Source organism: Phragmites australis, chromosome 10 (assembly GCF_958298935.1).
Source record: "Phragmites australis chromosome 10, lpPhrAust1.1, whole genome shotgun sequence".
Classification (NCBI taxonomy): domain Eukaryota; kingdom Viridiplantae; phylum Streptophyta; class Magnoliopsida; order Poales; family Poaceae; genus Phragmites; species Phragmites australis.
Window position 1 is genome coordinate 10,373,281 of NC_084930.1, and position 21,930 is coordinate 10,395,210.

The 21,930-nt window shown below is 42.2% G+C and overlaps 1 long non-coding RNA gene across 1 annotated transcript; it reads right to left on the bottom strand.

Annotated features, from left to right (window-relative positions):
* Nucleotides 1–7,665: 7,665 nt before the first annotated feature.
* Nucleotides 7,666–11,009, bottom strand: LOC133883694 (uncharacterized). Its single transcript, XR_009902940.1, has 3 exons — nucleotides 10,214–11,009; nucleotides 8,679–8,979; nucleotides 7,666–8,599 (listed from the first exon to the last, which is right to left on the bottom strand). It is a non-coding gene; the product is annotated as an uncharacterized LOC133883694 (long non-coding RNA).
* Between the last annotated feature and the right edge of the window lie 10,921 nt (nucleotides 11,010–21,930).

The window sequence follows — 21,930 nt, forward strand, 5'->3', positions numbered from 1 at the left end:
CACGACTAATATCAAGAATTCAATTATACATATGTTGTTGTATCATTCTTGTTTTATCATCAAATTATGCTTTACCTTGACTCGTTCTTCTTTCTGTCCTTACTTACAGGTATTTTAGGTTTATTTTTAAGTAATAGAAATAGTCAGTAATTTATAAACACGTATGAGGACTTTTGTTTTCTTTTTTCTTTAATTAACACGGTAATTTCTAGGCGGTGAGAGTAGAGAAAAAGGCTTCTTTGGCCAGCCAGTTACTATTATAATAGATAGATTTTTAGGTATCGAGAGCTCATATTCTTCTTTTATTGGCTAATTGCTAATATAATAGATTTTTGCAAATCTAGCTACAAGAACATCTGCAAAATTATCATAAACTATATTTTTTGATGAATTAAAATTATACGTTTAAGAAGTTACCAGAACTATGGATTTAATATATTAATTTATCACAAAACTAAATGTCTCATTAGCTGAATTGAAAACAATATGTTTAAATGTGTCAATTTATCACAAAACTACATGTTTTAGCTACTACATCAAGTAAGCAACCAAGCTAAATATGTAGTTTATATATTGATACTATGTAGCTGTATGATACAACATCTTAAATCTATAGTTCTATGACAATTTTACTAACATATTTTTAGTTTTGTAAAAATTACTATTAGAGCATGTACATCTATTGGTGCTAAGGAGAAGCCAAAAAAGATAAAAATAAGTTAGCATAGATGCTAAGGAATGTAGATATGTGTGCTAAAACTAGAATGTATGGTATCAATACTAACTTAATATTAATAACAAAATTAAATATTTTGAATCACCTTAGCACTAAAAAGTCTAAGAGATATACGGTGCTACATAATTACACTTAGCACCCAACTCAGAAGGTAACGGATTAGGGATGACAATAAGGTATAGTGGGTATGGATAGTGCTCAATCATATTTGTACCCACTAATTTTTAATCTGCAAACACCCACGGGCATCAAATCTGTCGCCCGTTGGTATACCTGTTTACCCATCGGCCATTTGCACTCAAGTGGCAGCAGCCAAAGAGCATGCCTGTGCACCTCGTGGCATGCCCGACGCTCGGCAACGACGCGTCTCGCACGATGACACGCACACCCAGCGCCCAGAAGGAAACGTAGAGCCACGATATCAGGAGCAGCGTAACCGTGGCAACACGGACGAACGAGAGAAGGTCGACGAGACATAGAGCCACGATATAAGGAGCAGCGTAACCGTGGCAACACGGATGAACGAGAGAAGGAGGCCGACGAGAACCACACCATGGTGAGCAGCACGACAAGTGAGATCGGGCGTTGCACGAGGTGGTGGTCCTAGAGGCGTTGGGCGTGGTGCTACAGGCGACAAGAGGCAGCGGGGGCGCGTGGTGCGGAAGCGAGACACTATACATCGGGAACACTGTTGTCTGCATTGGCGAGGATCTTGCATGTCCAATCCGTGATGAACGCTCCCGATCAATCATTACATGAACACTACAGTAAATAGCTACAGTGCACGAACTCCGTACAGTATGATAAATAGTGGTTCACTGCATTAATCACCATTAATATAAAGGATCCGGATGCACCATGCAGAGGAGTAAAAAACTACAATGGCATATGGGATACACGGAGCTCACAGTGGCATCCTCCTCACAAACGAAATGGATGTCCAGGCATAGCGCTTGGTCCTCTGGTGTTGGATCGATTAGAGTTGCTACTAGCTAGGCGTGTGTGCACCATTAACATGTCTGTCACTGCAGATGGTGGGGTTGCATGACAGAATGGGCAGCCGCGCATCTCGGCAAGGGGTTGACCGTAACATCGAATTGTCACCAAGAACACACGCACTAGGGAGAGGCTGCCCTCAGCAACCGCAGCGACGTGTGTATCAAATGCATAGTCGTGGGGACGTCGCCCATAAAAGGGGGATTTCAGCATTTGTCACTCCAGAAGTTGACGCTCACCTATTTACCCCTCACGAATTGGACTCCTTTAAACTGCCACCAATTCATCTTTTTAGCTTCTTGATTTGCCACTGTTTGCAGCTTATAGCGCTAACTAACGCCCGCGGGGAATTTCAGCATGTGAAATGACGAGGCTACCGTCGGTCGGTTCTATTAGGGCTTGGGAGTCCCTCCCGAGCTCATTTGGTCCAATCCCCACTCCCCCCTGCCACCCCCACCGCCACCGCCACCGCCTCCTCCTACCCCACCGTCGGCGGCCCCTCCCCACCCGAGCTTAGATCCGACACCATCTTCTCTTTTCCTCTGGTTTGTTGTGCACGAGGGAGATGAATAAGGAGGATCGACCCCCATGGTAAGCGTACAACTGCTCACTCGCACGATAGGAGTTAGTTCGAAAGCTGACTCTATATTTTCTTTGGTTTTGCTGTACATTTCGTTAGGATTGACCCAGAGGTTGCGTTTAGAATCGGTGTTAGTGTTGATGAGTATATCGCGAAGCTCGACAATGGTAGCACTTTATCTGTCCCTTACAGCAGTTTCGAGTGGTGGATTGATATGCGTGGATACAGTCTCGAAAAGCTGTATGAGGATCTTGCTAGCAAGATAATTTGGGATCCTGTCAAGAGCCGTTGTGCTTTGTAGTGGACAAGTTGAGTGACGAACTTGAACATGTTGCCCACAACCTAGAGTTGTTGCAGCAGTTCTAGGAGAGGGACAGGTTGAAGTGGCTATTTTTTGCCGTAGAGATTCGAGATAAGAAAGGGTACTGAGTCACAGTGCAGTGTGAATGAAGGACCTTCAATTTGTATTCAAGCACCCTCATCATCCAATACTGTTACCAATGCCAATGAAGGAGAAGGAATTGGTTCTCTGTCTGTCCCAGTCACTGAAGTTGATGGCTCTCAGAAGGTTCTGGTGCCCTGGGACAGATTGGAGATCCTTCCAACTTATGAGGATGGAGATGCACCTGTTGCTCTAGGGGAAGATCAGCTCTATGACTTGCTTGGACTTGGAGCTGATGATGCAAGAGCTGAGGCTAGTAGGAACAGGGCACCTGCTGTGCCACATGTACCAGCTGATCTAGAGCAGGAGATAGGTGAGGCAGCTCTTCATGTGAATGATGAGATTGAAGTTGAGGTTGGGATTCATTGGGACAGGGATGATCCACCAATGGATGTTGGTTCTTGCTATCCCAGCATGGAGGAGTTCAGGATTATCGTAAGACAACATGCTATCAAACATGAATTTGAATTTGGGACTAAAAAATCAGATAAGGAGAGGTTCAGAGGATACTGCATAGCTGAAGGGTGCACATGGAAAATTGTTGCTAGGACACAATCAGACAAGAGTGTGAGGGTATTAAATTCTTAGTGCTTTGCATTTATGTGCTTTGCATTTCATTCATATGGTAGTATGCACACTGAATTCTTGTGCTTTACACTAAATTGTCTTGGTCTCAATTTTGCAGGTGACTGTTAATAAGTATGGCCACAAGTGTGCATCAACCAGCAGAGTGCTTACCAGAAATGCATCTAAGGGGTGGGTGGCAGATAGGGCAGCAAGTGAGTTGAGGAAGAACCCTAATATGGGTGCTAAGGAACTGCAACAAGGGCTTGAAAGTAAGTACAGCGTGAAAACCTCTTACTCCACAGTTTGGGCTGGTAGGCAGAGGGCAATAGATACTGTATTTGGATCTTGGGATGATAGCTTTGATTGGTTGTATAGGTTTAAGGCAGAGATTGAGCTTAGGTCCCCTGGTAGTTTTGTGGAAATAGAGACTACAACTATTGGTGGGGAAGTGTACTTTAATAAATTTTTCTGTGCATTCAAGCCATGCATAGATGGCTTTAGGGCTGGTTGCAGGCAATATGTTAGCATTGATTCCACTGCACTCAATGGGAAGTGGAACAGGCAATTATGTGCTGCAAATGCTTTAGATGGGCATAACTGGTTGTTCCCCTTGGCATTTGGTTTTTTTCAATATGAGACAACAGAGAGTTGGACTTGGTTTATGGAACAACTTAGAAATGCTATAGGATCAGGGGCCAATATGGCTATACGCATAGATGCATGCAAAGGTCTAGAAATTGCCATACAGAGAGTGTTCCCTTTTTCAGAACATAGGGAATGCTTCAGACACCTGATGCAAAACCTGATCAAGAAATTCCATGGTCTGTTTTTGGGAATATGTATCCAGCAGCTAGGGCTTATAAAGCTGATAGGTATGAGCACTACATGAGCATAGTTTTAGCTGCCTACCTTGCTATTAAGGATTACCTTGATAGGTACCATTATCTGTTATGGGCTAGGAGCAAGTTCAGTGAAAATATAAAATGTGACTACATAAATAACAATTTGGCTGAAAGCTGGAACAGTTGGATAAAGGATTTAAAGGACTTGCCTGTATGTGAGTTAGCTGACAAGATTAGGGAGAAAACAATGAGGTTATTTGAAAAGAGGAGAAAGATAGGGTTGAGGCTTAATTGAAAAATTCTACCCTCTGTCACACTTGAATTGAATGCTGCCAGTAGAGGCTTAGGCCATATGAGGCTCTCAAAAGGGATTGATCATTCAGCTGAGGTGAATGAGATGTATGACAACCAAGCTATTGTTAGGCATGTAGTAAACCTCAAAAAGAGGAACTGTACTTGCAGACGATGGCAGCTTTCTTGTAAACCTTGCCCCCATGCACTGGCCCTCATCACCACTCAAAGGGAGGCAAAAATAGAGGACTATGTTGATCATGTTTACTCACTGGAAAAATTCAGATGGGCATATGAAGGGGTAATTGAGCATATCACAGACAAGTCACAGTGGTCAATTGTTAATAAAGGTTTCAAGCTGCTACCTCCAATTGTGAAGAGAGGCATAGGAAGGCAGAGGAAGAATAGAATTCCTTCATGTCTTGAGAAGGGCAAGGTGAAGAAGCACCGCAAATGCAAAAGATGCAAGGAACTGGGACATATAGAGAAGACGTGTCCTTTGAATGGAACTAAGAAAAGGTAATATAATTCTTTTAACCAATTTGAACTTTGAAATTAATCTACCAATAAATCTCCTTTTCTGTGATAGGAAGAGGAAGCCGAGGCAGACCACCACTAGGAAAGAAAGAAAGAAGAACACTGAGGAGGCCACTGAGGTTACCAGTAATCAGACACCAACAAGGATAAGATCTGATGTGCTGGCTAATTTGGCCAACAGTCCAGGACCTGTTACCAGGAGGTAACATTTTCTTCAACTATCTCAGTTACTTTCAGAAACTTGTATAGCTTCTTACCTTGATATTTTCTTGCTATCTTGATATTTTCCTTGCTATCTTGCAGGCAGTTGGCCCTTGCTGATTCTGGGACAGCAAGCAAGGCACTTCCAACTAGCTTGGCCAACAGTCCAGGACCTGTTACTAGGAGGTAACATTCGCTTCAATTGTCTCAGTTACTTTCAGAAACCCAAGTCATTGATAATTCCTTGATATTTTCTTCCTATCTTGCAGGCAGCTGATTCTTAGCTCCTAGACGCCAGCTGCTTCTGGGACAGCAAGCAAGGCACTTCCAGCTAGCAAGAAACTCACTCCAAGGAAAGTTGCCAAAAAGAAGGCCTGATTTAGTTGTTGATGCATTCTGGGATGTAACATTTCGGCAGACATGTAACGTATTTTGTTGAACCTTATGTACTGATGAACCTGGAGGGATCGAACCTGTCTCAGTCAGTGATGTAAACCTATTTTGTGGAACTAAGAACCAACTGATGATGTACTGATTTAGTTGTTCGGTTAATGTCAATTACCATCAATTTCTGATAATTTTGGGTGATTTCTGCTCAAGTTCGCTTCATTTCTGCTCAAGTTTAGAAAACATACATAGCACACATAGTTCACTTCATTTCATTTCAATTACAGAGTTCATTTCACAAGTTCACACAAGCTGCTCAGGTTCAGAAACTCTGAAACAATAGCTCACTTCATTTCGGTTACTAGAATGCATACAAAGATATGAGTACAACTCCTACATACCACAGACACCAACACATTCCCTCATTGCCGCTGGATGACATACAAACACACAAGCAGAATCACTATGAAAACATACATAGCACACATCATAATCAGCATAACCTTCCCAAGGGTAACTACTTGCTCCACGCCATTGCCGATGTTGTTCGCCTTCTTCACTCCCTCCAGCTGCTCCTTCACCGACTGAAGCTCACTCTTCAATTCGGTTGTAGCTTCCACTAGCTCAGGAATGACATCTCCAATCGAGGGGGAATCAACACCCACCAACCCTTCATCCACTAACAGTTGTTCGTAGCCATCTCTCCACTCCCAGAAAGTGCACCCCGGATTCTACAAACCACAAAAAACCACACAAATCGGCAACGAAATATAAACAAAATGGCAACAAATCAAACCACAGCTTACCTGTTGTCGGTTCCTCGGGCACTTGAAGAAGACCTTCCCATTGTTCTCCGGGGTCTTGGCCGTGAGCTCAATAACCCCCTCCTCATTGCATCTAGGGCACATGATTAGCGGCAAGCCAGTGACACGGCCGCGGCCACCTCCCTTCGCGCTACTCCTTGTGGCCGAAGCGGATCCCGACCGTGCCCTAGACCTTGCGACGCACTCAGACATGGTCGCGACCCGAGAGGGGGGAGGCGGAGGGGGGAAATTTCTAATCGGAGAAGGAGATCTAGGCTCCCACATTGGATTTGTACTGTGCTCCCCTTCGTTGCACATCAGAGGGCATTTATGTCCCAAAATTACATGCTGGCCGGCTCCCACTCAAATAAAATTAGATTAGCGCTATAATCTGCAAACAGTGGCAAATCCAGAAGCCAAAAAGATGAATTGGTGGCAGTTTAAAGAAGTCCAATTCGTGAGGGGTAAATAGGTGAGCGTCAACTTCTGGAGTGGCAAATGCTGAAATCCCCCACCCCCCCCCCCCCCCACCCCCCATAAAACCGTATCTCTCTTTTTAAGAAACTTCAAAATAACAATATATACACACTCATACCATCACACGTGTATATTTATACAACATCTACTGAAGACCGAGATATAAAACTTAGAAATTGACGAAGTAATTATATATACCTGCGTCATCAACAGATACATCATCAATCACTTAAAAAAATTACACCTTAGTAAGATACACAATAAGTAAACTTAAAATTTAATCCTTAGTGAGTAAAGATATAACCACATTCACTAACCCAAACCAAGATTATTTAGTTTTGTAATAGAACACCAAGAAAGTGAGGTAAGTGCCTGTTCATGTCTACTGGGATGAGTTGAGAGCAGGTCGGAATTTTCTTTAGAAGTTCCTGATACTAAAATGCCAACATTGGCAAGAATACGATGCCCCGCAAACAAAATTTCACATTACGATCAATAAACTATACTGCTAAAGATATTTTCATATGAGCAGCTTGTATGCCATCATGGTATTCTCAGCAGCTTCCTTTTTGTATTTGCTTCATCTTCAGACTTCATTTTCCCACACCACTAGCTAAGTACCCATGTGTTGCAATGGATTTTAAATCTAACACCTCTACATGCATTCTTATAAAAATCATGTACTTTGGCCCTTCTCATCTAAGCTAACAACAACTTAGGCTAATATTTTAGTTTTAAGGCCATCTGATAGTTACATTAGCATCTTTATTCACGCGCAACCTCAGGACTGAACGCACAACAATCAAGTAACAATCCCAAATTTGTCTCACACCAATCACACCTCATGGATCAGAAATACATTTCTTTCCAAACAGAGTTCCCATACGACTGAACGCTACAACCAGCGTGGTCCACCTCAAAAACAAGTTTTGTTCAAGATAAACTCCTGCTTGGTAATGAGTAATGAAGGTCAATACACACAACTAACATGCACAGTAAAGCAAATACAACTTGTTACACAACAAAACCAACTCATAGGCTTATAGCTACAACAAAGCACGCTTCCGAAATAATCTACTGCTGCCTGGTGTTTCTTGACAGCAGGATATCTCTGCAGTAAAGGCTAAGAAAATACTAATCATTGTATATAAGAGCTTAACTAGTTCGACAATTAGCTCTTTGCCCAATCATGAATCATCTACAGGCTACAACTGGGCTGCAAGGATCTCATTCCAAGTATCTGGCTCCAGATTACAAAGTGTTGATGACCAATGGTATAAAATGGTTGTATTAGTGCTCAGGAATCGATAGGCCTAGCCATCTGGTCTTTTTTGCACCTGGTGCTAACACAAAGCCATATTCCGCGCCGACATCTTCCACATCTGACCTTTGCATTCCACCATTGACCATGCACGTATCATCGATTGAAACATTTGCCTCCCTAAAGAATCATTGATTGTACCTGTGCAACAGGAACATATTATGTGAGTACGTAAAAGAAATGGGGCATTTGCAAATACCTCCCTGGTTTTTTATTTTTTGCAAGGATACCACTCGAATGACAGTTTTAATGGTATTTTTGCAATTTTCTAGTGGCAAGCTTACAATAACACCAGGAGTAGTGGTTTCTTTGCAATTGTTCTAAAAGAAATTGATACTAAATGGTAGCTATTTAAATGATCACTTCCATTATAGGCACTGCTGCCATCACATCTATGTCGTATTATTAGTAGTATAAACCTGCAGAGTAAGTGCGTAGTAGTTAATCATATGCTTATGTGTACAATTAAACAACATGAAATCTATTATTCTAACTAACCTTGATGCAAAGCGCCTTTTTTTAATGGCGGCGGAGCCTACGACTATGGCTTGCTGAGTTTCATATTAGCAGTAAAACTGAATCTGGTGGCAGGTTCCAACTGTAACGATCGGATAATAGCAAGTCGAGGAAGTCAGAGCTGTTTTCAGACTGCTTGCATCAGTCTTCAGCTTCACCCAAATCATTCCAGCATCAATGTCATAGGAGAGGCGCATCACTTCCATCAATCAGATAACGAGGCCCCAGCCACTTGAGCTTGCATTCTCCTGGTAGGATTCATCCACATTGATTTTCAGATAATCTGCACATGGGAAAGTGAAAATAAATATCATTTAGGATTCATGTTGCCCACCCATTTGATAAGAGATAATATGCTACCAACATAGCAGCACGCCCACCAATCTACAAAATTTGTATAAATTCAGGAAAAACAGACATGAGCACCATCTAATGAGCAAACTTGGCAGTTGCTGCTTCAAAAGTATCAGTGTGTGTGTTTTTTAATAAAGGCAGCTGAACATGACAGAAGGCATGCATGTTCAATGTGTGCACACTTATCTGCTCTTTATTCCCATTTGACTATTTGAGCAACCATATAGCAGGCTTCTGTACAAAGAAAGCTTGGGTCTCTATCAGGCTTCATGCTTTAACCACCCTCTTGAGAACAAAGTGAACTTAAAGGCTGTAGTTTTATTCATAATCTACATAACCAAAGCAAACTGAAAAAAAGGTCTGGAGAATCAATATGATTTAGCATTCTAACAATCTCAATGGCATGGTTTAAAGTTGGGACATGGAATATCTAAATCCCTTGCTCAAAGAAAATGGGGTGAGAAACCGAAAGATGGGTGAGAAACCGAAAGATGGGTGAGAAACCGAAAGAGGCAAGACATTTCAATATCATAACATGATATTTCAAGTACATACATCTCACCCTAGCTGCTATCATTGTTAGACGTTAACTATCCATATTTATGATAGAACTCCAAAATAACTATAATCAACCCTAATATCCATCCATATATGTGTGTGATTTTCGGTAGAATATATACCAATATGTAGCTACCATAACATCGTCGCAGGGAAATGAACAAATCAGAGTTCATATCATATAGAACGCAGCACAACTATTTTAAACCTCACTGATTCATTAACTTTCAAGGATGGAGAAGGCCAGAGCGGGGATTAGCCAAGGTGTACTTATCTTGGCTAATAAGGTATTGATCCCCTCGGTTTCCCTTCAAATCATGAGCTAGGGTTTTGGGGAATTGGGGGATTTGTACTGCACGGCTAAATCTAAGCAATTAAGCCAAGGATTGATGAAACCGATTCTAAATTGCATCATCAGGGCCAGGGTTTCACAACCAAAAAGGGAAAAAAAATACTAAGCCACCAAAAATTAGAGTTTGATTTTCCCTAGAATGTCTTGTAATATATAGCCAACACAATGTAATCACAAAGAAATCAACAAATGAGATGTTAAATCACATAGATCGTAAGAAAGAGGACTATAAGAGGGGGGGGGGGTAAAATACCTTCCTTGTCGCCACCGAGAGTTCAATGCGCGGGCCGGCAGATCTCCGACAGGACACTCTGGAGAAGCCCACAGCAGGAGCCGCCCCTGACACGGTCGACACGTCAAGCCGGAGATGTCTTCGCGTCTCTCCATCGAGTTGGTAGCAGGAGCCTCCGCCGAGTCACGTCTGATCTCTTGCGTCTCTCCACCGCGTTGGCAGCAGGAGCCTCCGCTGAGTCGGCCAACGCGTCCAACGCCTGACGGCAATAGCGCAAACACCTTGCGCACGACATCAAAGTTGGGACACAGAGGCACCCCAGCCCCCAGCGCACACTCGGAACCCGGCATTGACGACGAAACCGAAGGAGACATGGGTGGGGGTCGACCGAAGCACCGGCCACCCCCCCCCCCCTCCCACAGGCGGAGCAAGCTCGACATGAAGCCGCTACCGTCACGCCGGCGACGAAGTGAAGGCACCCGGGACCGGAGAAAAGAAAGCAGAAAGGGCTTCATCAGGTGGGGATCGAGGGTCCTCTCCGGGAGAGGTAGGGCAGTGGGGACGTATTTAGGGCTACGATTCTGGCAAGTCGTTGGTGCGGGAGGCGGCGGCGGCAGGGGTGGGGTGCAGCGGCCTGGCGGAGAGGGCGGAGGACGGTGTGGAGGCGAGGCGCGAGTAGGGCGTGGAGACCGGGGTGGGCAGCGCGGAGGCAGCTGCCGAGGTCTCCATCGGCGACGGGATCAGAGGCGGCAGAGGGGAGAGGAGGCGAGGGTTCCTCGATGGGTCCTTGTGTGGGGTGGGGCGGGTTGGTGGGAAGGGTTTGGGCACGGTTTTTTCTGGCAGACCGGTCCACCGCAGGTCTTTTGGTTTTGCACCGACCGGTCCACCGCAGGACTTTTGGTTTTGCACCGAGGGGTGGCAGAGGAGGAGCCGACAACGGTTTTTTGGCGGTTTTTTATTAGATGAAGCAGGGGGGCGGGGTGGTGGGAAGGGTTTGGGCACGGTTTTTTCTGGCAGACGGCGCTTGTCTTGGAGTCGTAGGAGGGTGACTTACAACTCCTGCTAATTAACATAGAGTAGAGATATGCGTGCGTGCACCTTATTATGCGGTCACAACTACTTTCTGCAGGACGCAAGTCAACGTGTGCTTTCTGCAGGACGCGCTCGTGAGGCGAGGCAGCGAGGCTATGCCTATGTTAGGTAAGGCACGAGTGTGAAATTTCAAAAGGATAAGCGCTCGTTTGGTTCAGGGACGAACAAGCTCACCCTCCTACGACTCAAGACAAGCGCCCTAATTTTCGTTTCAAGCATTGCTCAGTACTACAGACAACCTATCACTATCGATTCAAAACTAACATCACTCCTAATTTTGAAATTGTCAATGAATTATCGGTGGTGATAATCTGCTAGTTCAAGCTGAGAATTGATAATAATAATCCAACTATCACTGTCGGTTCAGCCTTAAACCGATAGTGATAACTCATCCATATGTGTAAAAATACTCTACCATAAACTCTTCGACATAGATCGAATTTAAGACAGAAACTCCATACCGAAATATTTATGATAGATTATTTTATATCTAAATCTACATTCGTAGCAGAATCTCAATCAACATTAGGATTAATATGCCCTACAATATAAAACTGCTCAGAGCTTCTAACTCCTATTAGAGCATTTTGCACTGTAAGACATACTGATCCTCATGCTCAAGCTTGATTCTAATTTGAAACTACAATCTAGTTGAAACCGCAATGATATATAGAAATGGATGAGCAAAGCTGTTATACCAGGAACTCTTCTGCTTAGGATCTAGACTTGTAGTATTGCACCATATGTTGAAGAGCTCTTGACATCCGTTTTACGCCATCCGTTTTATATCTTGCGCTATCCGAATGCCAATAGTACATCTAAATAAATGGCAAAAACACAATTATCTTGAAGCAAATATGTTTTGTCACTTATTTAGATCTACCTATTTTCATAATCTTTTACACTCAACATGCCACTCGTTTAGTTGGGAGACAGAGATAGGAAGATGGGTACACAGGCTCGGAAGGTTGGGAGATGGGCTACCGGCTCAGGAGATGGTGAGGTCGATAACGGGCTTGGTAGATGGCGAGATCAGTGACGTGTTCGGTAGACGACAAGAGCTTGGGGGAAACAAGGGTAGCCGCAAGGTGGCTTGAGCTTAGGAGACAGCGACATGCTCAGTAGATGATGAGGTCGATGATGTGCTCGGTAAACAGTGAGTGCTCAGGGAAACGAGGGTGGCCACAAGGTGGCTCAGGCTCGGGAGACGATGACGGGCTTGTAGGCTGTGGAAGCGAAGTGAAATGGAGAGCAAACTGAGGGAGACGAGCCACTACCATCGCACCACTTCAACCGTCATTACCCCCTGAAAGCGCCTTCTGAAGATCAGGAGCGAAGTGAAATGGGGAGCAGACTAAGGGAGATGATCTCGGGATTTATAGAAGCATTATCGCTGCCAAGAGATAACAATTAGGACTGCTGGTTCGTATCCGCTCAATTATTGCTTCGTTAGTGAGCATATGAACCTTTGGAATACGAGCCGACAGAGATAAGGATTATCACTGTCAGTTCATATTGGCTCAATTATTTCTATGTCGGTGACCTTTTAAACCAGCAGTGGAGTATTACTGCTGGTTCTAGCTACAAACCGGCAGTAATATCAACTATCATTATCGGTTCTTAGCAACTCACGATTAGATCTATCGGCACTGATAGTCAGTGACTATTAGTACTAAGTAATCAGTGTCGGTTCAAAACTCGTCACTGATGACGATTTTGAACCGACACTGATAAGAATTTTTGCAGTAGTGTCGTGCGCCACAACGACGTGCATGACTAGGAGCTAGCGTTGGTGTATGGGCTTAGTATGTGGGAAAAAATGCAAAAAATAGACAACATATGCCGATGTATTTGCTAAAATAGACAACAGATCGGCGTATTTGCAAATCTAGCACATGTATTCGGTAGTTCAAATATCGAAAATCTGATTTCAGAATCTCAAAAATCGAAAAAAGATGGGCCCAGCCGTATTCAGCACCTGAGATGCCGAATATGGCACTGCTCACCTATATTCAGCACCTGAGGTGCTGAATATGGCACTGCTCACCTATATTCAGCACCTGAGGTGCCGAATATGGGCAACAATGCCATATTCGGCACCTCATGTGCCAGCAATTGTAAATTATCAAAAATCACGATTTGTTTTTTTTTCAAAAATAGTCCAATAATTGTAACCCATTTTAATTGGTTTGATTAAAAAAATCTAAGCCAATATTTAATTAAAATTCTCCAAATAAGCCAACTTTATAAAATCTAGGAATATTTATTGCCTCAAATAAATTCTCAAAAATATAGAAAAATTCACTAATATTCTTCTCATGTGATGTACTAATTTATTAAAATATTTTCAACCCTATATTATTTGGTGAAAACGTGAATTTCTTTGTAATGCTCTATTTATATGCATTTTTATCATTTCATGTGATATTCTTTTCTTAATTCAATGTGAATAAAAATAATTTAATGTGCACAAATCCTTGGTTGTCATATTAATATTAAGCATTTGTAATGCTCCATTTATATGTATTTTTTATCATTTCATATTAATATTAAATCTTGTTGGAAAGAATTCTGCAAGGTAATTTTACAATGAATTAACGTTGAGAGGATACAACTTCTAAATTATCAAACATTAATAGTTGTGAAGAATAATTACCATATAAATCGGCACAGAGATTACATACACTGATGAACCTTACATTTGATATGAGGTTTTTCGTCAGTGCATGAATGGATAGTAACCATAAAGTGATGACGAGAACAAATATTGGCATATACAGGACGGCTAATGACTAACTTAATAGCGTACCGCTGCTAAACCTAACATACCTTAGGGAATGAAAATAGATCGAGTTACAAAAGATGGTCTCTACTGAGTGTACCTCGGATATTTACTCTTCCTCAAAGCATCGGGGCCCGAAGCCTTAGCGCAACGGGCCCTCTCCCGCTTTCTTTCTCTTTCATCCTCACGAGCTTCAGCCACGGCGCGCTCCTCCGCTGCCCTCCTCATGAGCTCCTCCTCCTGATGCTTAAGCCGTAGTTCCTCCTGTTGTTGCTCGTACTCCTGGCGTTCGTATGCTTCCCTCCTTCACCGCATGCTTATTTGGACCCACTGCTTCTGGTCGTCACTTTGCTCCATATCTAGCTATTCTATGAAGTCACATAGAGGTGGAGGAGACTAGACAGATGAAAAAAATGAGAGATTAGTAAGACAGTGCATGAAATCATAAGGAGAGTGCCACATAAGTGATGTATAGCGCTATACCGGTGGATACTCGTACGGTACATCTCGAGGCTTGTCGTTCTGGTAGTTAGCACATATGAAGAAGTGTAGACCATAGGTATAGGCGATGTTCTGGAACTCGTGAATCCTACAAGGGTCACCACAGAAGCACATCGGCAGTTCGACCCCCTGGGGATGAAAATCCCCTAATGTTTCTTAGGTGGATTTGGTGGAGCTGAGTAAGACATTTTAGTTGAGAGAGTTGAGGATGGACTGGCATATCCATGGACGAGGGTGGGGTTATTTATGGTGGCTGGGGGCTGGTGCATGGATTGAGTGTATGAGCATGGCTGGGGCTCAAGCATAGGATTCCATGTGAAAGCTGGAAAATTTCTAGCACTGATGCTCTGCAGAGATTCCCTGTGAAAGCTGTTGCTTTGTGTGGTCATTTCATTCTGCAAAAATTCAGCATGAGTTATTGTTGCTTCTGCATGGAGGTATGGATTCCTATGAAAGCTAAGTCGTGTAGTCACTTCTTGTCTAAAGACTGACTCACGACAGATGTGTTGTTATTTTATAGTTAAAGCTACATCGTGTGGTGACTTCTTGTCTAAAGACTGACTCACGACAGAGGTATGGTCATTTAATGGTTAAAGCTGCACCCTATGGTCCCACTTCCTATCTAAAGACTGACTCACGACAGCGATGCTGTCATTTCATGGTTAACGCTACGTCTTGTGGTCACTTCATGTCTAAAGTCTGACTCATGACAGAGGTGTGGTCATTTCGTAGGTAAAGCTACGTCATGTGGTTATTACAAATATTAGATAAATTAAAGTTATGTGACAAACATTAGATAAATTAAAAGTAATTACACCAACAATAATAATAAATAAGACGTAATATGGATGACTATTACATTATAGTGAATAGTACATATGTCATAAAGAATTACAAGTACACCGAACAATAGCGTTGCCTCCTCAATGACGACAACGACGCACACAGTCCTCAGGAGTGTAAGCGTCTGGCGGGTGTGTGACCCTCATCTCACCAAATAATATAGGGTTGAAAACATTTTAATAAATTAGTACATCACATGAGAAGAATATTAGTGAATTTTTCTACATTTTTGAGAATTTATTTGAGGCAATAAATATTCCTAGATTTTATAAAGTTCTCTTATTTGGAGAATTTTAATTAAATATTGACTCAACCTTTTTGATCAAACCAATTAAAATGGGTTATAATTGTTTGGCTATTTTTTAAAAAACAAATCATGATTTTTGAGAATTTACAATTGCTGGCTTAGGCCGTAGTCAATACCTGAGGTGTCGAATACGGTTAGATCTGTCTTTTTTCGGTTTTTGAGATTTCGAAATCGGATTTTCGGTATTTGAGCTGCAAAATATAGGTGCTAGATTTGCAAATATGCTGGTATGTTGTTTATTTTAGTAGATACGTGGATATATGTTGTCCATTTTTGCATTTTTACCTATTATGTGACGAGCTACATGAACTGAAGAAGAACTGATCGTGGCCTAAACAGAAATGGCAGTTTGACCAGTGGTGGACGGCGGTGCGTAGTGGAGGGCACAAAGAGAGGGCATGGTGATCGACATGAACTCCGAGTATTGGCTCCTTAGCGCTTGCCATACACTATGATCAACGCTAAAAGAAGACAATGCTTTAAATACGATAATCGAACCAATTTGTTGTCACATAATATTTTTACTGTCCCCAATTGATTATTCATGGATAAAATACTTAATTATGTATTCAACCTTTGGATTGAAAAAAATCTAGATATTTTAAATTCACCTTTGGAAAATCGATGGATAGCCACGTAAATATTCAGCATTAATGAGAACAATGCAGAAGAAAAGAGAAGGACTGGCGGTGGACCCCTGTGGCGTGAACACGGGACCTCACAATCCGTTTTAAAAAGGATAAAACATATAAGCTATGGTCAATAGAAGGTTTACAGGTATCTGAGTGTTAAGCTAGAGATTCTAGATGAACAACAATTGATCTGTTTCCTTCGAATCCATAGACTCGGTATGATGGGCTTCTCTCAATTTGCGGTTGTTGTGCTGTTCTGCACTGCACGTCTGCACCCTAGCATGTTTCTTGAAACTTCATTAAAAATTTCATTTGTTACATAAATTTTTTTTTTGAGAGGACATAATATTTTCTTTATAGAAATGCTTATTAGATTCACTGCAACGGCCCAAAAGATGCTTTGTGGTCCATTTCGGGCACACTGCTGGTCGGTACCTGGGCCGGGAGGAAGTCCCCGTTCTCTTCTCTGCAGCCCGGGCTGCTGCGCTTCAGTACAACGAGCTTTCTATATTTTTACATTTTTTAACATAAAAAATTATTTAAATATATCTCAAATAAAAAAATTTATAACATAGATGCCTACCGTCCTCTTATAAAATGGTTAGACTCTGGGAGAGCAGTAAGTAGTCGATCAGTAGCTTACCGCAGCTTACCGGGGGGGGTAGGGCAGCCCCCGTGCATGAACAGTACGCAGTGAACAGTACTCTAAATTTCAATTTCTCCGTCCAAAATAGTGATGTTCTGTTATAAAAAATCCTAAAACTTTTTGTACTGGTTCTATAATCCATGTGCAACCCATTTTAATTGAATTTACCCAAAAATCATGAGTAGAATTTAAACTAAAATTCTCCAAAAAAACCTACTTTTATAACTTCTAACAATTGTTAGTGCCTCAAATAAATTTCTAAAAATCTGGTAAAATTCACTAATATTCTTCTTATGTAATGTGATAATTTCTAAAATTATTTTTCAGCCCTATATTATGTGGTAAAAAAGTGAGTTCCTTTGTAATGCACCATTTATATGTATTTTTTATAATTTCATATGATATTCTTCTTTTAACTTAATTTGAATTCAAATATATATAAACCTAGTGCTGAAAATAATTTTAGAAATTATCACATCACATAAGAAGAATATTAGTGAATTTTACCAGATTTTTAGAAATTTATTTGAGCACTAACAATTGTTATAAGTTATAAAAGTAGATTTTTTTGGAGAATTTTAGTTTAAATTCTACAGATGATTTTTGGGTAAATTCAATTAAAATGGGTTGCGCATGGATTATGGAACACGTACAAAAAGTTTTAGGATTTTTGTAGCAACAGAACATCACTATTTTAGACAGATAAAAGAGGAGAGAAATTGAAATCCGGAGTACTGTTCACTGCGATACTGTTCATTCACGGGGGGCTTACCGCCCCTTCAAAGGCTGTAAGGACTCCCTGCCCTACAAGAGGGTGGTAAGTTGCGGACAGACTGCTTATGCCCCCTGAGAACCTATGAGAGGGCGGTAAGCTACAGGCCGACTGCTTACTGCCCTCTCAGGGGTGGTAAGGGCCTAACCGTTCCATGAGAGGGCGGTAGGCATCTATTTTTGTAAATCTTTTCATTCGGGATACATTTAAATAATTTTTTATGTTAAAAAATATATAAAAAAAACTCTCAGTTCAACCACGACCTCACGCTGTGGGTCGGGCCGCTCGGCCAACAAATCATGGGGCATGCGGTGATGGATTTTCTATAGGTAGCGCACGCTACATGGAGCAGTAGCATGGTTTGAGATTCACACGCCCACTAATCAAGGGTTGCGATCCACAGATGGGTGTGGTACGGAGCGGGTTGGAGTAAGGCGGTCAGAAAAGCTTGACACCAGCTATTTGAGTTTGACTTGTTTTAGTTCGATCTTAAAACAAATAAAATTTAAATCTGAGCTAAGACTCGCGAGCCTCATGAGCTCGAACTCAACAAGATCCTAATTAATGAGTAATGTGATTTTTATTTAAGTTTATTACCCAACCTAGTTTATACGACTTTAACTATTCTTATCTATCTTCAAGGCCAAAAAGGAGGGGTCATCCTAAGCCTATTTAGATAACCATGTCACAACAACCAACCAAGACGATAAGACCTACTCGAGAATTCTTCTGTTATCAAGCTTATGCGAATCGAACTCGAGCCTAATCGGGCATGACTCAAGCCAAGCTCAAGCCCATCCCCAAGCTCGATCGTCATCATAGGCTCGCTCGAGCTCAGCTAGAGCCTGACAGGTCAAGCTCGCTTGAGCTCAGCTTGTTGATAGCCCTAGGTTGGAGCGGGCATCGGGTGTAGGCTAGGGGAAACATGTCGACCCATGGTCAGAGGTGGGATGGGTGGGTGGTTATTTAGTTTGAATCTTATGTGTTTGAATGTATTTTTCGCTCAAACTGTAAGTTCATTTTCAAATCCGTTACTATCATAGTATTATTTAAAATTAATGTAACAAAATGAGGTCCATTATTATAGCGAAAATGATCCTATTAGGTTATAATTGTGATTTTAGTGATTAATGATAATATAGTCATTGGGACAACATGTTTGTCAAGAATAAATGTTAGTAGGTCTCATAGATGCAATACATCAAAAAGTCACCGCAGCCGGGACAAAGTTTGATTGAATTGGAAAAGTTTCGGAAAGATTTGTGTAGGAACGAGAATGGCGACTAGAGGGGGGTGAATAGTCACCTCAACAAATTTCTTTCGAAATAGATAGTATTTTCCTATTTCTCACCCAACGCACATCGAAACGCTCAAGTGGAAGCAAAAGAATCAGAGAGACAAAGCAAGAAGACTAGTTCTATAGCAACATGACTCCACGAATGGAATATGAACCATAGGTTCCATTCAAGACCATTCCATGTGTCTTTGTGCATAAAAACTAGCAACTTTCAAAGAAACTAGAGAAGATGGACACCAGATAAGGTTATACTCAAAGATGATAGTCTAGTGGCAAGGGGACTCAAGACCCACTCAAATACATGAGTATGTGAGTGTTTAAGCCACTAGCATCAAGAAAAATAACCATGCAAAGGTGAAAATCTGCAGCTCAAAGAAAAGATCACCGGGTAAAGAATCTCTCCAAGTTGATGATCTAGAGGCAAGGGTACTCAAGACCCATGAGCATATACTCGTATGTGAGTTTTTATGCCTCTAACAACAAGAAGAATGATCTCACAAGGTGCTGAAATGTCAGCCCAAAAACCAAAACGAAAATGAAAACCGAAAACCGAAAAACTTGCACACTTGCAAGGGAACCAATAGAGGGAAATAGAAGGAAGGGAATTCAAGTATATGCAAAAAATATAAACTTCATTACTCAAATAGGTCAGCCCTATTTTAGACGAATTACAAAGATTTATCTCTCAAAACACTCACTTATTGCATAGGCTAAGCACTCATCATTCTCTCCTCTAAAACCCTAACTCTAAGGCTCTCAAATGGGTGGCACAAGGGGGCTCAAGTGGTTGGTTCAAACTCTTCCATAACCCTACCCCTCTATTTATAGGCATAGAAAACTTGATCCCTAAGTTTCCTAGCTTTTCCCTAAAATATCCATTTCTTGTATTACACTCTATCTACCACTGAGGGCATTTTGATCCATTTTCTTCTTCATTCATCGGACGGCCGCGACGCCTTCATGACTTAGCTTCGTATCGACACAAGCTTTGCGATGGTGCCACATACTCCTCTAGTCCTACCACGGTTTTGAGGCCAAACCGTGAAACCAACTGCACGCTTCTTAAAGCGTGACTCACCTCCTTGCTTACACCTTAAACAAGCGCTTCGATATTGACGCATGTACTCCGTCATGCGATCCTGACCACCAGCAATTCTCTCCCACTCCCGATCCCTTGGGCTACCTTGTCACTTGCACCGGCATCCCCTTCGCTTAACTTTGTCAACTAGCCGTCTCCATCCGCCTTCAATTCTTTGCTTGAGCTCCACATGTTCAGCTAGGATCACTCTTGACTCCGCCTGGCCTCCTTGATAGTCTAGCACTAAGCACTTCGCTTGGCCCCGATCATCCCGCCGTTGACCGCCAAGTTGTATCCATCACCTGCACACCATGAGACAAGCAAACACATATCTCCAACTCCAATTCCAATTAGTCCATAATCAATATGCTCAAATAAAATCTCAAATCAATTCAAATCACATCAAAGCTCATGCAAAACTTAAGATCATCAAACTAAATAAATGACAATGTCAATCACTCATCACAAGTAAATCAAGGGACATTTCAACTTGGTTTCTCAATTTGCCTCACTAGATGGTCCGATGCAGAGGAGTTTGAACTCACCAGAGTATTTTGTCTAGAGGCAAATTGAAGGTTGATGACTTCACTGGATGGTCCGGTGTTCTATTTGTTGAACTCACCGGAGTATTTCTGACTAAGGGGGAGAAGGTTGAGGAACTCACCGGATAATCCGGTGATTGCACTAGGTAACATCGGAGTATTTCCTACAGAGAAGAATACAAGTAGAGAAGATTGAAGATCAACCCACCGGATGGTCCGGTGCTTGGTTTGTGCACACCGGATTATAGCACCATACCATTTCTTACAGAAGCGACTGCAAGTATTGAAAAATGAAGATTAACCCACCGGAAGGTCCGGTGCTTTGAGAATGAATGCACCGGAGTATTTCTTGCGGAGGCGACTGCAATTGTTGAAGAATGAAGAACAACCCACCACAAGGTCCAGTGCTCTGAAAATGAATACATCGGAGCATTTTACACAGAGAAGCTATAAAGGCTCAGATGACTAAGATAACTCACCTGAAGGTCCGGTGATAGATTTGAAGGTACAACGTAGTGTTCTGTGTTCACATAGGCATTGAGTGGAGTTTTAACGGCAAGTTTCTAAGTTTGTACTCACCGAATGATCCGGTGTCAGTACTACTTTTCTCATTGGATCATCTTGTGTTAACAGTTTTTCTGATCCGTTGGGAAAATGGTTAGTTTGCGGATTTGATCCTATAAATACCCTTCCACTTAGTCATTTGAAGGTGTGGCATGCTGCTGGAGTCTAGGAAGCTCATACACACTTGAAAAGATACCCAAGCCACCAAAGTTTTTAAAGTGATCAGTGCTTGTAGGCCTAGAGAGAGTGTGATTAGTACTTATAGGCCTAGAGAGAGTGTTGCTAGGTGGTGACTGCCTAGAGAGTGGATCAAGGAGTGATCCTAGCTTGTACCGAGAGGCATGCTGGTATCTTGGAGTCTTGGTGACTTAGTGGCATCTTGGGCCATGGTAGCTCAAGCTTGTTGACCCTCCAACTTGGTGTGGAGCGACGGCAAGACATGTGTACGGGGACGTAGAGACCCTTACCTTGATGGCTCAAGCTTCGATGTGATTACGGCGCCAAGTGACCTGAAGAGAGGCTAGTGGTGAGACATTGCCTTAGTGGCTCATCCGACTTGAGGTCTTGGCTTAGTGGCTTGGTGGCTCAAGATTCATGATCGGATGCCAACCGAGAGCATATCCTTAGTGGAGCTCTAATGTGGACTAGAGGTGGCATTCATGCTATCGATACCACGTGATAA